Raw genomic sequence first — 18,326 nt, forward strand, 5'->3', positions numbered from 1 at the left:
TTAAACATCTACTAATGAAAGCATTTTTTGTAGCCCTAATAAGTGACCATCAGGCCAATGGGTAACACAGAAAAAATAGTTTCTTTTAAATTATTTTTTGTGATAAAATTTTATTGATTGTTTAGCATTTATTTATTTACAGCACATACAGCATTCATCTGTTGGACTCTCCACAGTGTGCTCTTAATCCTGTTAAACTTAGAAGCAACCAAAAATAGAATGCTGACGTGGAAACACACCTGTGGAACAGATTTAACTTTGACTCTGTGATTCCCTTAGATAAGGCAATTATATTACAAATATTAACAAGCAGAAAACGTGTGTCTTAGAACTGTTAAAACTTGATGTTTCTGGTTTCACATACTTTTGCTTAGATTTTGCAATCATGTTTATCTTGGTTGTTTGCTTTCTGTACTATCTGGAATTTCTATGAAAATGAGAGGTGTTACAGTCAGAAAGTAAGTCAAAAATCAATTTATTGTCAAGTTTAGGTTGTATATAAAAAAAAGCAGATGTCAGGAATGTTCAAAAATAGGAAGTCACAAGGCAAATAATCTTTTTTTTTTCTTTCCCTTCCATCAGCTTGTCACCAACAATGAGATCACCAAATGTCGCCATCTAGCCCTATTTGCTGTTAAATCAACTGTTTGCCGCAGAATAATGTGCCGTGAATTAAAGTCTTCAATGATGTTATCAATCCAGTGTTTTCTTTGTCGTCCTCTTGATCTTCTTCCTGTTATGTGGCCATGCATGAATCTTTGTGGTAGTCATTTTCCGTCCATTGTGTGCCCAAACCACAGGAGTCGTCGCTTGCAAATTCGTTCACTCAGCGTTTGTTCCTTCTATAGTCTGTTTCTTATGTCTTTGTTTCTTATTCTGTGCATTCTAGTTACTTTAAGAAGCCTCCGTAGCCAGCTCATTTCTGTGACTTCTATTCTCCTTTTATCTTCCTTTCTTAGGCACCAGCATTCTGGTTTTCTGTACAACAAAACTGGAATTACCAATGTTTCATACATTGTTACTTTTGTTCTGATCCCTATATTCTTAAGTTTCCACAATTTGTTTACTTTTCCAAATACAGCAGAAGCTAGTCCAATTCTTCTCTTCATATCCAATGTACAACTTCCTTCTTGGGATATCAGGCTTCCCAGGTAGACAAATTCTTTCACCTGTTCTAGCTCTTCTCCTCCAAGCTGCATTTTCAGTTGTGCATTTAACTTAACTAATTGTCATTGTTTTAGTTTTTGACTTGTTGATGAGTAGCCCATATCTCCTGCTAGTGGTGTCAATTTTGTCAGTGAGCAATTGAAACTGTTCATCCATTTCAGTGATGAGATTGATGTTGTCAGCAACTCAAGGTTATTTACCATTTCACCATTGATGCTTACACCTGCCTCAATTCCTTCCATAGTCTCCTGGATGACCGCTTCCAGTAGTAGGTTTAAATAGGTATTGGGACAAGTTGCAGCCTTGTCACACTCCTACTGTCACTCGGAACCATTCTGTTAGTTCAGCATCATTCAGAATCTTTTAGAAAGCACGAATGAGAGCATTTATCTGGAAACTCAGATATCCCACAATTGTCTGGGATGAACTTTAAACTGTTACACACAATTCTTCCTACAACATCAGAGTAACAGAGAATTCTGAGAAAATGACTATGGCAATTGTAATAGCCAATCTTAGAAAGTTAAAGTCTTGAGTTAAACTCATATTAATGTTTGCTTACTTGAATAGAATATAAACTCCTTTCATAGTCATAGCTTATGGTATAGTCTTTTCCCCCTATAGTTAGCAGCAAGAGATAGAACCTTCTTACTATAACTGAGTAACAGTGTGATAATAAGCTCAGTTTGTTTAGAATTGGTCCCAGTAAAGAGGGACTTGAGAGACCCATTTTAAGTTTAGAAATGGGATAAGCATACAGTTTTCTGACCGTTTTGAAATGGTTCAGAAATGTTAAGTAAGAAGTAACGATTTAAGATGTAACAAGATTAAGCTTAGAAGTTCATTTTTCTTAACATTAATTTTCCCTTTTTTGTGTGAACTGTTTTTACTTCAAAACTTAACTAAACCTTCAAAAACCAAGATATTTTGTCTGTGGAATCATTTCTGCGCGTCAGGCTTTTGTTGAATCCCATTTTTTGAGTTGAAGCTGCAGAACTTTGGTAATTTTAAGAAAACGCAGCTACAGCAATGAACAACTCAAAAGACTCAGAATAGCGGAGCCCACAGAAAACCAAAAATAGTGTTGCAGCATATTGTTAAAAAAATTCAGCTTTCACAAAACACTCTAAAGTCTAAAACTATCACCACATTCCTATTTCCCCATGTCCCAGATTCTGAAGATAGTTGCATAGTGTCATGTTTCAGCCAGGGTTACCCACAGCTGGAGGCATCAAGAATCCCATTTGTGTAAATTGTATTAATTTTTTTACGTTAATATTATTATTGTTATTAGTTGGTTTCAAAGTCAAAGTATCTTTTGTTATCTTACTATGTATTGATTGTAATAAAATTAATAAATAAATAAATAAATAAATGAAAAAAAAATATTATTATTGTTATTAGTTAGTTTTGTGTTTTGTGGGTCGTCCCCAAAGAAGCTAAGCCACCTGCCCACCACTGCAAGGTACTGCGCTGAGTAAAGCCCACAGTCTGTTGCGGTTCATTGAATATGCTTACGGTGTGGTGAGTGTCTTGTGTTTTTTCTGGCCTTTTGAGATTTACTGCATTTTTGTGACCTTTTGATCTGCCTTTAAACCATTCTTTAGATTTTGTATTGAGACTTTGATTGTTTTTAGGATTGCCCATTTTGAAGGTGTTTTTTGTCTGTTCTTCAGAGCTTCACTGTTTCAAAATCTTTCATTTACAAATATACTATATTTGACCTTTTTCTGAAAAAACAGGGTTTGTAATAAAAGCGTTGAAATTCCCAATAAACATGGCTGAACATAACCTCAACAGAAGATACTTAAGGTGTTTGTTAGATTTTCTAGTCCTTTACCCCACAAATGTATCCTGATTCTACCCTGCTATATTGAATCTCTGATGTGACTTCCTTGGAGTCAATTAGTTTCATTTTTGACATTTTGTATACATGTATTTCTTATTGTTTTTTTTATTATATCATTATCATGATGATGTTAATGCAATGTCATTTTGTGTTATAGATTTTTGAACAGTTGCCTCCAATTGTGACTCTCTGCATGGCTGTGGCCATATAGTTTACAGCTGCATTACCCATTACCAGTCACATCACGATGAGTTTTTTGCCCACTTCCACTAATTCCAGCTCTGTGATACCTAGCCTGGATTTCTGAGTGTTCCTACATGCACTTGGTGCCAATCCTGGGAACATCCCAGAGTAGAAGAGAAATCCCAGGTCTCATCATGAAATTTGGTTTTATTGTGGAAAATGTAAAAACAGAATAACTGTGTGGGTGCCATGACTTGAAATGAAGATTTATTTACTATGAATTAAGAGCTCAATTAAAACAATATCAATTACCAAAGGGAAACAAAACAAACAGCAAATTCTCCCAGCAGATAATTAGCCACCTACAACTCAGAAATTAATAAATTACTATCCATTAACTAGCAAATAAGAGAGACCCTTAACCAAGAGAAACAATAAGCCTCCTAATTAGGTTAAGGAGTAATTTACCTCTAAATAACACCAAATCACAATTAACTCAAACAGCAAACTCAGCCCTTACAAAAAACTCAAAGTACTTGAAAATCAAAGACAAGACTCCTACCCAGAAAAAGATTCAAAAAACCAAGCTGATTTAAAATACATTAAGAAGCAAAAGCTCAAAATTATTACACAAACTAAGAATCTTCATAAACATAAAGCCTAAAAACACAACATTTACACTGAGTGTTAGAACAATAGCCTACAATCCAAAACAGCACTTGCAGATGTGAAAGCAAAGAGAAAGAACTAAATTGTATGACAAAGACTGACAGCTGACTGGGGGCAAAACGTCAATGCCAAAGAAATGTGCTGCTGCAATATATAAACTCAGACCCCCACTCTTAACTTGTGCACTAATACTTGAAAACATTTAATAATGGAACGGCAGCAGGGGGCACTAAGGCTACAAACAGACAGACCTAAACTAGTTATGTTTGGCAGGCTTTCACCCTAAAATGAAAGGAGAAACAGCTAAAACAGTTCCAAAATGCAGGGTCCAGGCCAGATTGTAAGCCCCAGTTTTTTCCCTGCCAGTGACATTACATTCAAAATTGCCTCTATGGTCCCACTCATGCACGTCACCTTGTTGGCACTCCCGCAGCACTCTACATGACTTACTAGGATTCAGATTCACCATGCTTGGATCTAATCCTTGTTACTTCCTTGAAGGTTCTCAATGTCAGGATCCCTGCGACGCATCCTCATTAGCTATAAGGTGAGCCTCTCCCAAGAATGTTACACCTGGAGACACAACACATTGCTCAAATGTCTAGCTGCTATTATCCAATGCAAAAGAACATCTACAAATGTCCTGCCACCTAAAACACAACCCGACCCAGCCAGTGTTTTTGTCAGAGAGGGTAATCAGAAGCTTTCAAGTGGTGGAAGCTGTGAGACACCGAAGGACCAAAGGAAGTAGAGAATCGAAGCTTAAGAACTAAGATCCACCCAGTGGCAGTCAGATGCAGAGGCGTTGTGACAACATCCACAACAAGGCTTCAAAAGGACCTGGGGATCAGCGGATCAACCATACATCAAACCATCAAGAAAAAGTCGGAGACAACACTGAGAAGCAGCCATTGGCTATGGATTTAGCGCAATGACCCCAACTAGTCCTTTATAAAAGCTCCCTCTTACTGTAGATTAACTGTTATGTTTCAGCAAGGAATTGATCCCTGCTTTATGTTTATGTCCCTTCTCAATTCTATTGTTTTTAAACTATGATGATTTCCTTGTTTTTTGTTATTATGCAATGTGTGCTAATTTTGTTTGGTTTAGTATTACATAGTGTTTATATTTTCTGGCTATTCTCCTTGTGTCCTGTGAGTGGAACTCCAAGAGACAGGGTGGCAATTATGTCACTTCTGAAACCACCATCACCCTTTGTATTGTTGCTGAGGATTTAGGTTCATTGAGTGTGGCGGAGTTCAGATCAAGTGTTAATGTATGCTTCATTTTGATTTCTGGATATTGTTTTTTCATTTGTGTTGATAGGTTTTTGCCATTTTATACATACACTTTCGCACCTTTTTGCCTTTATTAACATGCCTTACCATTTTTGTAGTTCTGTAGTTTAAAAGATTCTTTATGTACAATTGTCTTCTCAAGCCAGAGGTTTATAGCTATCTGTTTTTTTGATGGTCGTTTTGTATATTTTGAATATTTGAAGTGTTTCTGAGCTGATAAAGTGATAATGTTCTTATGAAAAACAGAAAATCTACAGTTTTGGAAATGTCAGCTGTGGCAGAACGAGAGCAACAACAAGCCATGGAATTGAATAACGAGTTTAATTAACAGCAAGAATTAGCTTCTCATTAAGAAACTGGTTGGAGCTTGAAGCCCCAGTTTAGCTGGTCATCTGTTGGCTCGTTTCACGTCTCATTTCTTTTTGTCTACATTTTAATGAAGAAATGAATCAATTCAGAGGACTGAATCCTTCTAACAGGGCTATTAAAATGTGAATTAGCAGTGAAAACTGGTCACTGATTAGGAAAAGGGTTAGAATGAAAACCTGTAGCCGCTGCGGCCCTCCAGGCCTGGAGTTCGACACCCGTGCAATAGACAATATGGACAGCTTGGAGTCGAGACAAAACTAGTGAGGGAAAATGCTTGATTGAAGATTAATGGTCAGGAAAAGAACTTGGATTCCATGGTTCAAAACGCTGGTGTGCTGTGTTGATAGATCACAGTGTAGTGTTTCTTGCCACTTACGGTGACCCCAAACTTGATCCTGCTGCTCCGGAATGGCATGGCTGAAAGCTTTGGCTCCAAAATCGTAAAGAACAAACAAACAGATATTATTTGATCATTTTATTATACTGTAGTCTCCTCTATTTAAAATGAAAAGGTTGTTTGTATACCTAATTAGTTAATTATTTCATTTTTAATGGCCATCTGCCAATGACAATGCCACAAGAGTTCAAATCTAAGCTTTATTTTCTATAAGTAATCATTTTTTGGCATTTTTATTCATGGCTGTTTTCTCAGTAGCAAAAAAAAAAAAAAACAAGAAACTAGAAGATAATAAGCAACAAGGAAACATGCAGTACTAAAACATGCCAACCAGCCAACACGAGATACAACAAAGCAAAACATATAGCACTGTCATAATTTATAGGAGAAGAAGAGCATAAAAATAACAAATTAACTAGTCCCATATTTTATGAGCTTTGGTGTAAGACTTTGCAAGCAAAAAAATATATTTTTTTTGCCATACTCTTCTCTCAGTAGAAACACAATAGAACAAAGAGTATAAACATTCAAATGTTGTATGAAACATGGTTATTTACTGTGCAAAAATACAAAAATGGGGGATAAATAAGAACATAAAAATAACAGAAAGAACCACTCCACTTACCCAGGTCCTTAACAAAAAATTGAGGTGGCTTACTGGCTTACCCACTGGCCATCAGCAAAATTGAGAAATTATGACTTATAATTATTGACACAATGGTATTTTTCCAAACAACAAGTCTTGGATTACTAAAGAGCTAAAAGGTCTGATGAAGTAGATAAAGAAGGCATTCAAATCTGCTGACAAAGAGGCTCTGAAGGAAATACAGTGTGTGCTAAAGAAAAACCTGAGTGAAGGAAAGGAAGCCACAAGCATCACAATACTCTCCTCACAATTTGTAATCTTCTTTCTATACTGCTGTAAGAATAGCGCTATATAGTGCCCAACCCGACACAGATTGGACACAGGAGGCACATGTAAAATTAAATAAACTTTAATTTTTCTTCAGCTGGAGGGCACGTCTTTCCAGTGAACCCTCCAGCCACAACACAGTCCCATAAGCACTTAATATAAATAGCACGCTCTCTTCTTCCTCCTTCACCACTCCTCACCAAGCTTTGTCCTCCCTCCCAACCGACTATGGCCACTGAGTGGTGGTCGCTGGATCCAGTTATAGTTCACCTGGAAGTGCTCCAGGTGTTTGATTCCTGATTTCCGGCATCACTTCCGGGTGTGATGAATTAGTTGCCCTTACAGACTCAGGAGTCCCAAACACAGTGCCCCCTGGTGGTGCCTGCTGGACCCAACAGGGCTGCACCCAACTCCAATTCCCAGGATGCCCTGTGGGAGCCCGAGGCACTGCTCCACCCCAGGGAGGCAGCCATCTAGTGTCCAGGGGGAGGTATTGCAGTGTCCATGGCTGCTCCCCCTGAATATAGTGTGCAGGGGCCAAGTAAGGATGCCAAGTGCCTGTCACACTACGTTCAAGCTGTAGCCCCAATTCACTTCCTGGCTGTTGTGAATTGTGCTGACGTGGAGCTACAGCAGGTAATTCATTCAGATTAAAAGAAAAGCAAAAGCATGATGTTCTGATTTGAGTGTAAAATAGCGAAGAGGTGTGACACCTCTAAACGGCCTCTAAACCCACCCAGGGCCTTCCCTAGCCAGCCCTACAATAGCACTCAAGCTAAGCAGCCTTACCCCCAAATTCCGCTGACAGGCTTCAGCCTACACAGGCCAAAAAAAAGGATATTTGGCTTCAAAAGTTCAAAATATATGTTTTAATGTCAAAAAGTCCATAAATGTGCCTCAGAAGGGACTGGGACCCTGAAACCCTCTGACTTAAGAGACAATTCCAAATGAGAATCTTTATAAATACTAAGATTTATTAGAGATAAACAAAAAGAATAAAAATGGCAAAAAGGGATTTCCCCAAAAAGACAACTCAGAGCAAATAAGTCCCAATATGAAATTCAAGACTAAAATCTAAGAACAGAAGCAAAAAACATACAAAATGAACAAGACCATCACTTTTCAACATCCAGTAACACTATGAGGGGATCTGTTTCTTCCACCAAATTATAAAAGCACAGGGTGGTCCCTCAAAAGTGAAATAATTGAGGCCACGTCTCTTGGGGGATTCCACTCACACAATACAAGGAGCATAGACACACTTAAAGGGAAAAAAACACAATACATAATAAAACAATATTAGATAGATAGATAGATAGATAGATAGATAGATAGATAGATAGATACTTTATTAAACCCAAGGGGAAATTCACATAATCCAGCAGAAGTATACTGATACAAAAAACAATATTAAATTAAATAGTAATAAAAATACATGTAAAAGCAGACAATAACTTTGAGTAATGTTAGCATTTACTCCCCCGGGTGGAATTGAAGAGTCGCATAGTGTGGGGAGGAACGATCGCCTCAGTCTGTCACTAAAGCTACTCCTCTGCCTGGAGATGACACTGTTCAGTGGATGCAGTGGATTCTTCATGATTGACAGGAGTTTGCTTAATGCCCGTCGCTCTGCTAGAGATGTTAATCTGTCCAGCTTTATTCCTACAATAGAGCCTGCCTTCTTAACAAGTCTGTCCAGGCGTGAGACGTCCTTCTTCTTTATGCTGTCTCCCCAGCACACCACCGCGTAGAAGAGGGCACTCGCCACAACCGTCTGGTAGAACATCTGCAGCATCTTATTGCAGATGTTGAAGGACGCCAACCTTCTAAGAAAGTATAGTCGGCTCTGACCTTTCTTACACAGAGCATCAGTATTGGCAGTCCAGTACAATTTGTCATCCATCTGCACCCCAGATATTTATAGGTCTGTACCCTCTGCACACAGTCTCCTCTGATGATCACAGGGTCCATGAAGGGCCTGGGCCTCCTAAAATCCACCACCAGTTCCTTGGTCTTGCTGGTGTTCAGGTGTAAGTGGTTTGAGTCACACCATTTAACAAAGTCTTTGATTAGCTTCCTGTACTCCTACTCCTGCCCACTCCTGATGCAGCACACAATAGCAGTGTCGTCAGCGAACTTTTGCACGTGGCAGGACTCCGAGTCATATTGGAAGTCTGATGAGGGAGGACTGATGTATATAGGCTGAACAGGACCGGAGAAAGTACAGTCTCCTGCGGCGCTCATGTGTTGCTGACCACAATGTCAGACCTGCAGTTCCCAAGACGCACATACTGAGGTCTGTTTGTAAGATAGTCCACGATCCATGCCACCAGGTGTGAATCTACTCCCATCTCAGTCAGCTTGTCTCTAAGGAGCAGAGGTTGGATGGTGTTGAAGGCGCTAGAGAAGTCCAAAAACATAATTCTTACAGCACCACTGCCTCTGTCCAGGTGGGAGAGGGATCGGTGTAGCATATAGATGATGGCATCCTCCGCTCCCACCTTCTCCTGGTATGCGAACTGCAGAGGGTGGAGGGCGTGTCAGACCTGTGGCCTCTGTTGGTGAAGCAGCAGCCGCTCCATGGTCTTCAACAGATGTGACGTCAGAGCAGCAGGCCGGAAGTCATTCAGCTCACTAGGACGTGATACCTTTGGGACTGGGGTGATACAAGATGTTTCCCAAAGCCTTGGGACTCTCCCCTGTTCCAGGGTCAGGTTGAAGATGCGCTGTAGAGGACTCCGCAGTTCCAGCGCACAGGCCTTCGGCAGTCGTGGCGATACACCATCTGGACCCGCTGCTTTGCTAGCACGAAGTCTTCTCAGCTCTCTGCTCACCTGGGCTGCTGTAATTGTGGGTGGGGATGTCTCACCTATGCTGGTATCAGCAGAAGGATGGTTGGAGGATGCAGTACTCCGAGGTGAGAGTGCGTTAGGGTGGTCAAACCTATTAAAGAAGATGTTCATTTGGTTTGCTCTCTCCACGTCTGTCTCGATGGTGGCACCCCGCTTCGAGCTGCAGCCAGTGATAATCTTCATCCCATCCCACACTTTCTTCATGCTGTTACTCTGTAACTTCTGCTCCAGCTTTCTCCTGTACTGCTCCTTTGCCGCCCTGAGCTGGACTCGGAGTTCCTTCTTCACGAGCTTGAGCTCATCCTGATCACCGTCTTTAAAAACCTTTTTCTTCTAATTATATTATTATAACACATAAACAAAAATATCATTAAACCAAAAAAGCACATGACAAATGATACTTCAAAAACAACACAACTATTGAATGAACAAAAAATAAACTTAAGCTAGGGCAATATCCCTGGTTGAATCATAACACAGTGTTAAGAACCTGTAATGATTGGCTGTTCTAGTTAATGTTTTGTGTTCATCTAAGATTTTAGAATTAATCTACTATGGGGTTTTGAGACTCAGTAAAATGCAAAATAAATATCTTTAAAATAGTTGAAAATCTGTCACATCTTCCCTGATGAGATTTTGATTTTCCTCGTATGCTGCTATTTTGTGCTTTGTTGCCGTGATGTAGTGACCCTTTGTTAGGAAGAGTGGTTTCAGATGCATGACCCCTGACTCACTAGTGCAATGCTAATGCCAGTTTCTTCCATACTGTGTCACTTCGAAGAGCAGTAGGGGAGGTGGACAAAGCTAATGCCCTGAATCATTTTTTTTTCCCCACTGCCACCTTATTCCAATTACACCATCCCTACTACATCAACAGCTACTGCCGTGACAACTGCACTGGCCAGTGATGAGCCCACCTCTGACCATCAGTATCGACTGTCATTATCTGAAGACCAAGGAAGGAAACAACTGAGGAAAATACAAATATGAAATAAACACCTTCACAAAAGGTACAAGTATAATGGATGTGAGTGTTGTGCATGACTGAGAATGACTGTGGGTGTCATTTTTTTTTATTCAGTTTCATTCTTGAGTGCTCCTGCTCACGCTGAATTAGTATGCACATTCTGATCCATGATGTCAAAGCCACACTGACAAAAAAGAGAGACTTGGGTATGTATGACATTTGGAATAATTCATTTTATGACCTGTATTGTACATTTCGGAAAACTAATGCAACATTATATTCATTTGCATACTTTCATGCAGTTGTAGTTAGTGACCACGTTTGGTTTTTTGTTCTGATCCTGTTGCTGCATGTTGGTATTTCTTTTGAACTCCTGGAGATGCAGAGGACAGCATAGTACAGAGAAGTTAGTTCTGCGCTATATACAATCATCAGATTCAAATGTTATCAGTTCCCACACACACCCAACGACCGTCTTTACGACACGTGTATAAGGTGTGAAGCCTGAAGTCCAAATATCAAATAAACACTTTCACAAAAAATATAACAAAACAAGTGTGCTTTTATTCAAGAATATAACAGAAGAAAAAAGAAAGCAGGTTATGGTAGGCAGTTGATAGGACAGCTTGCGTATTGCAATGCTAAGAACTGCTGACTCCCATTCAAGAGCTTCTGGGTTCGATGCTGGCAGCTTCTCAAGTTTACTGTTTTGAGTAGAGAGCTGCTCTTATTGTTAATATTATACAATAAAACGTACATTTGATTTGTTTCTGTAACAGCCGCTATAAATGAATAATGCTTGTCAAAGTTAGCGTTTATTTTTTATTCAGTTTTATTCTCTCAGTCGCATTCACGCTCTCCCTGATCTGACACTGCTGTTTTCAAATAAAGATGAGTTATAACAGAGGTGAAATGAGATCGCAGAAAGAGAACAGAAGCCCTACCCGCAAGAAACATCCACTCACATATAAGAACAACGCAGCTGCAGCAGGCGTAAAGGCGAAAGATGGCACCGTTTGAATACAGGACGAAATCCGGCGTCATCCTGCCAATCACCTGTCCTTCAAAGAAACAGCACAGCTTACAGATCTAAACACTAGTGTGGTGTATGTGCCCAAAAAAGTCTAACTGCATTCTTGTACCATTGCTCGCGTGCTAAAGTGTCAGCAGGTATTTGTCATGGCATTACATGTGTAATTTGTGAGCATGCCCTTGTCAATCAAACTGAGGAAGCTCTGCAGTATACTTGTGATTTTACGCTGTAGGAAGGAAAGTAAATAAATCAAGATAAGTAACATTCGATCTGGCTTTTATATAAGTAACATATAAATGCTTCTTATGTAAAGACCATCACAAAAATGAATTTGCACAATATGTTGGCGAGCTCTGTAAGCCGTGCTGTTTCTTTGAAGGACAGGTGATTGGTAGGATGACTCCAGACTTCGTCCTGTATCCAAACGGTGCCATCTTTCACCTTTACGCCTGGTGCAGCGGCGTTATTCTTATATGTGAGGGGACGTTTCTTGCGGGGAGGGATTCTGTTCTCTTTCTCCAATCTGAGTTCACCTCTGTTATAGCACATCTTTATTTGAAAATGGCCGTGTCAGATCAGGGCGAGTGTGAACGCGACTGAGAGAATAAAACTGAATAAAAAAAAACGCTAACCTTTACAAGTACCATACATTTACACCCTCTGTTACAGACTCAAATCAAATGTATGCTTTTATTGTACAACAGTAACAATAAGAACAGCTCACTACTCAAAATATTTATTTTGGGAGATGTTAAGACTTGAACGCAGAATCTTTTGAATTGGAGTCAGCAGCTCTAACTAGTATACTACCCAAGAAGTCAGGACATCAAGCAACACTAACCTGATTTTTTTTTTTCTTCGGTTAAAGTCTTGGGTGGAGTGCATTTGTTCTGCTATACTTTTCTCTTTTGTGAAAGTGCTTATTTGATATTTGGACTTCAGTCTTCACACATTATACACTTCATGTCTACATTTTGTCATTAGTGCTAAAACATGGAAAATGTTTGTCTTCTAGGTATGTGTTCAACATTTCTGTCATCCTACACTTACACAAATCTTTCTGGACACGGAACGCACATGAAATGCATGTGTTCCGAATAACAATTTTTTTTTAGCCTAAGTACTTGACTCACTGATGAACAAGGATTCATTTGGGAGAGGTTTTTGCAGTGTCTCTGGTGGTGAGCAGGCTGCTTGTGATTATCGACACATTTACAAGACAAAAGACGCTGAATGGAGAAGTGCGAGTGGATTTAAGGTGAGCCGGATTTACGAGTTTTCTCATAAACTTTGGTAATTCTAGTGTTAAACATGGTATTGATCTTGTTTTGCTGTTCACTGAGACAGGGTTTAGACCTGAGGATTGTCTCCTCTATGTAGTCTGGTCTTGATCCACTGCTAATATGGTACGGTATGAGGTACACTGCAAATCACTCAAAGTTTAATGACTGATTTGTTCATTAGTGATTTCCCAGTTTATGAATTTGATGCTTTGAATTTCTACCTTGATTTAGAAATGATAGGTTTGATGTGTAATATTTTTGTCTCCCTGGTTTGATCATTGCTTTGTATTTTGAGTCACACTTCACCTTCTGCTCCATTATTCCATTAAACACTGCCAGTTTCATCTTATGGCAGAACTGAACCAGCAAGACTAAAGATTTAGCACCAGAGTATTAACTCATAGACAAATTTGCAAGCCCACTGACAATTGCTACATTCAAAACCTAAGAATAAATTACAATATATTTTGCCAAAGTCCAATACATAATCCTAAATTTAAAATCAAAAGAACGTTGCAGAATTTCAGCAACTACAGAAAGCATTTACTATTTGTTTTGATGTTTATCCTCAATCTTGGATGCTGGTAAACACACTGTATTATGACCTTGAAGGTAATGATGCCACATGGCATCATGCAATGTCAACATCAATGGACCAACAACATAGAGGTGCCCATGAAAATAAAAAATCAAGATGTGAAAAATAAAGCCAAAATTTAAAGTAATGGCAGAAATGACTTCTGCATAATAAAAAAATGACAGGAATGGCCTTTAAACTCCACCCCATGATCGCTTGTAGGCCAATCACTGGAATCAATTCTTAGCTCAAAAATATCTCATTTTACTAGTGGTACCTCTGGTGACTGCAGGGGGGTATTTTCCGTATGTCGCTTAAATGATCCAAGATCAGATGCCTCATCTTGGATGAGTTAATGCTGGTGAAACTCATCCGGGATAAGTTGGGTTTTCAAACGCAGCCGTGTAGTAGATTTTCTAGCTGGATCTAATCATCCGAGATGATTGCACGCGCCCGCACTGATTGAAAAGCCCATATATATTGAGTTTAGAAAACATAATGAGCAAGTCTTTGATAGGCGGTAACAAAATGACAAAAGAACAGGCGCATTTTTGTTCCACACAAGTGGAGCAGGAACTTTTATTCGAAGGATATGAAGAATTTCAAGATTTAATATGCACAAGGGGTAACACTGCAAAAGCAGCCCAAACCAGAAAAGACGGCTATCAAAAAGTGGCCGACAAATTAAACGCGTAAGTAGTGTGCATTGTACTTACTGAATGCAGCGTTTCATTTCCTATGTGTCAGATTAATTATTATTTAATATGTCATAATTCCAGATCAAACGTGAGCACAAGGAGAACATGGGAACAGGTTAAAGTGAAGTACAAGAATATACTTCAAACTGGTAAATATTGGTATATAACTATTTAAAGAATTGTTGACATAAAAAATCATATATAATATAAAAAACTAATTTTAAAGCTAATAAGAAGGCAGACAAGCAAAAAACAGGTGGCGGTCCACACGGTCAAGACCTAACCCCTGCAGTAGAGTTGGCTCTCCAGCAAAATGCCCATCTCCCTGTCTCTGACAGCATTCCAGGGGGAAGCTCCTCCTCAGGACCAGTGGCAGGATGCAGTGGTCACATCATTTCAGGTAAAGGATGGTCATTGCATATATTTGTCCTCAATGTGTGCCATAGGTATGTTCCATATAGCCCTCTTTTTTTGTTTGGTCAGTTGCAGGGAATGTCATATCCCTAGAACTTGTGTCTGACCAATGAGATATTGATGAAGGTCAAATATTTGATAAAGACACTGTGTCTGATTATTCATCAGGAGAAGAGGTACATTTTCCAAATAATGTTTGATTAAACTCCACTCTGATCAGTCCCATATGCCCCAATCTCATTTGGAAACCCTGGGTAATGAGAATGTCAGGCTGATTGTGAGATTCTTTATGGAACTGTGGGTGTTTTTGCCTGTGTATTACCTACCTGCAATGGCATGAAACGTTTATTGTCTGCACACGCAGGTGTCCAGGAAACACTATGAAAACCCAAAGGAAATATTTCAGAGTCAAACAGACTTTACGAAGTGCCTGGCAAACTGCACTTTTAGATAGATTTTCCGCATCACATACAGTATATAAAAAAAGTGATATCAATTGGTTGCTTGCATGAATTCCATGAATTCCATGCACGGAAACTGATTAAGTGTGTGAGCTAATCCTTGTTTACATAGAACAAACCTGCTCTGAGCAAGTTTGAGGATTTGGATGTGCTGCTATGACAACACATCCAGCAAGAGTTTTGAAAAACCGATCCAGGATCATGCCAAATCGTCAACAATTACATCCGGCTAAATGAGTAATCCACGTACGAAAAATACCCCCCAGGTGTCCTAGATACAACAACAACAATTTATTTATATATCACATTTTCACACAAGTGGTGTAGCTCAAAGTGCCTTAGAAGATGAAGGAAGAAGTTTATAAAAATAAAAATAATTTTAGGCACTACTAAATAACAAAGAATAAAGTAAGGTCCAATAGCCGAGAGGACAGAAAAAACAAAAAAAATTCCAGAGGGCTGGAGAAAAAAAATACAAAATCTGCAGGGTTCCCAAGGCCAGGAGACCACCCAATTCTCACTGCCCATTCTACCCAGCATCAATGATCTAAATCAGTCCTCTTGGTTTTCAGGTTTCACGTGAAAGAATTAGATGATGATGGTCATGTGAACATCTGGTCTACTGACTTCTATCCATCAATGTAGGGTCTTGCATGGTGATGGAGATCAGGTGGTGGTGGCGTAGATCGACACCACAGAAATAACGGAAAACGAACAACAGAGAAAAGTAGAGATTATCATGGATTAACAGCCATGATAAAAATGATAATTCAATGCATGTATATTTCATCTCAGTAGATACCCATAAGACTATTAAATCCAGCTGCTGTTATGGTGCCTGTCCTCACACAATACACAAAGAAACTTTCCCCTCTTGATGGTGTGTGATTTCCCGTAGCATTTGCCATCATTTCAACACCCACAGAGTACACAGACGTATTACTTCTGATTGCATAGCTACACTGGCTTTTGGTGGGAGTCTCCCATTACTGGTGGGGCTCCAATTTAAAGGTTTAATGTTAAGATTGGAGTTGTGGGAGGAGTTATCTGACTCAAGTCAAGTAAACCAAGTGACAAAAAATGCAATTTAATTGGCTGTCCAGTAGTAATCTTGAATTGCAGAGGTCTACGATCTCCCAGCAGACCCCAACTCCCTCTGTGTTCTGATCTATTCACAACATGCATTGTCTGGGTTAAAATTATATTTGGTTTTTTTTTGCTTCTAGTCTCTGCTGTTATGACTAAAAATAAAGAACTGAACAGCTTCTGCTGGGATGCTTGAAAGTCTTTATTATGGCACAGTTTCTGTTTCAACAGTATTTGATAGAGATAGTTTGTAACAGGTAGTTATTATGGTTTTTAGATGGCCTTTGTCAGGTCTTCTAGTTTTTTTAACTCATTAGTTTTTTCATTGTTCATACGTTTTCTGCGATTTCCAGCAGTCAGTCCGTTGTCTTGCTTTCTGTCATTCTGAATGACCCCAGCTGGTAATTATTTCCAACGTGCCCGTCATTCCTCACATTTCTCCTGCTGCCCACAGCTGGCAGGTGTTGGCATGTTTACTGTTGTTTCTGGATGTATTTGAACAAACTGGTCCACACGTCTTAAGGTCAACTGTCAAGACTTCTGTATTTGTAGAACAAAGACCTCTGTTTTCATTTGTTTCTCTCTTTAAGAGGATTTGTTAGTGTGCTGTTACTGCTTTTTATTGTGGCCTCAAAGGGCAAAACATGAACACAAAAAACAAAGAAAAATCATTACATATAAAAGAAAATCATGATTTAAAGTGACTAAAACATAATGCATGAAATTGAAATCAAAAAGGAATCCATAAAATAAGTATCAAAATATAAGTATGTTTTTACAAATAAATACAATCTCATAAAATGAATAAGGCCAATGAGTCACAACTCAAAATCAATTCCTAGGCTGGATTTTCTGCACAGCCTCCTGGATCTAGTGAGTCATGGTGGCTGGTGCTGCTATCTGTGTGGCTATATGGGGCTTCCTCTGGACACTCCAGTTTTCCTATCAAATTCCCAAAGACACACGGGCTAGGATTATAATGGATTCTAAACTGGCCCATTGTGAGTGTAACTACAACAGACTGGTGTTCCATAGAAATGGCATATGGCAGGTTGTAAAAATTTTAAAAGTTTTTTTTTTTTGTGTGTATGCATATTTTCACAGTTCAGTCCACGCAAAATTTTATAAATGATGCACCGATCCTGGCAGATGTTTTCATAGATTTTACAGTTTATTCGAATTTTCAGTACAGAGCCACTACATCACAAATTCTTACATTTCACATATTTTCAGTAATGGGAGATAGAATTAAGCACATACTGCGGTGGGCTGGCACCCTGCCCGGGGTTTGTTTCCTGCCTTGCACCCTGTGTTGTCTGGGACTGCCTCCAGTAGACCCCTGTGACCCTGTAGTTAGGATATAGCAGGTTGGATAATGGATGGATGGATGGATTAAGCACATAAATATATGTATTCATTAGTGATTGGATAACAAGGTTAAGAGCTCTAAAATTAAAAATCATAACTCATAACAACCAAAAGGGCACAATAATACTCAAAACAAAAGTGCAGAAGTTAAATCTAAGCAATAAACACAGATATATAGTTTTAAATAGAGCTTTTACTAGAATGTCAGTACAGTCACACTTTTTAATGATATCACTGCTTGCATGGCATCTTCTTGAACATCACAATCAACTCTGAAGCAAAACACAACCAAAAGTGAAAATTTAATTTACAGTAAGAATATTAATTCAAATGTGTATCACCCGCAATAGTGAAGCTCTGAGTAGCAGCTCCCTGCACTGTGATAGAATTGTCAGAATAGTCAGTCTCAGTGTGGAGATGACATATTCTCTGTTTTAAGGTTACTTTTATCCAGATATTTTGTTTTTTTTAGAAGTTGATTAATTTGTGGTTCATAGAAAAGTCCTCATATTTGTGTGCCATTTTCCATGTTGATTATTGTCCCAACCATCTCAGACTCCAATATGGTCATGCTGTAGTGACGTAACTATGGTGCACTTTGTAGGATGGGAATGCATGCACATATGCGACTGTGTCTGAGTGTTTCATTGTGGCAGCTATGCATACCATAATAAATTTAGAAATGAAAAAGGATATTCATATTCTTGAATATATTACAGAGAAAAACATAATCTTCTTGGTC

The sequence above is a fragment of the Polypterus senegalus genome, chromosome 2 (genome assembly GCF_016835505.1).
Source record: "Polypterus senegalus isolate Bchr_013 chromosome 2, ASM1683550v1, whole genome shotgun sequence".
Classification (NCBI taxonomy): domain Eukaryota; kingdom Metazoa; phylum Chordata; class Cladistia; order Polypteriformes; family Polypteridae; genus Polypterus; species Polypterus senegalus.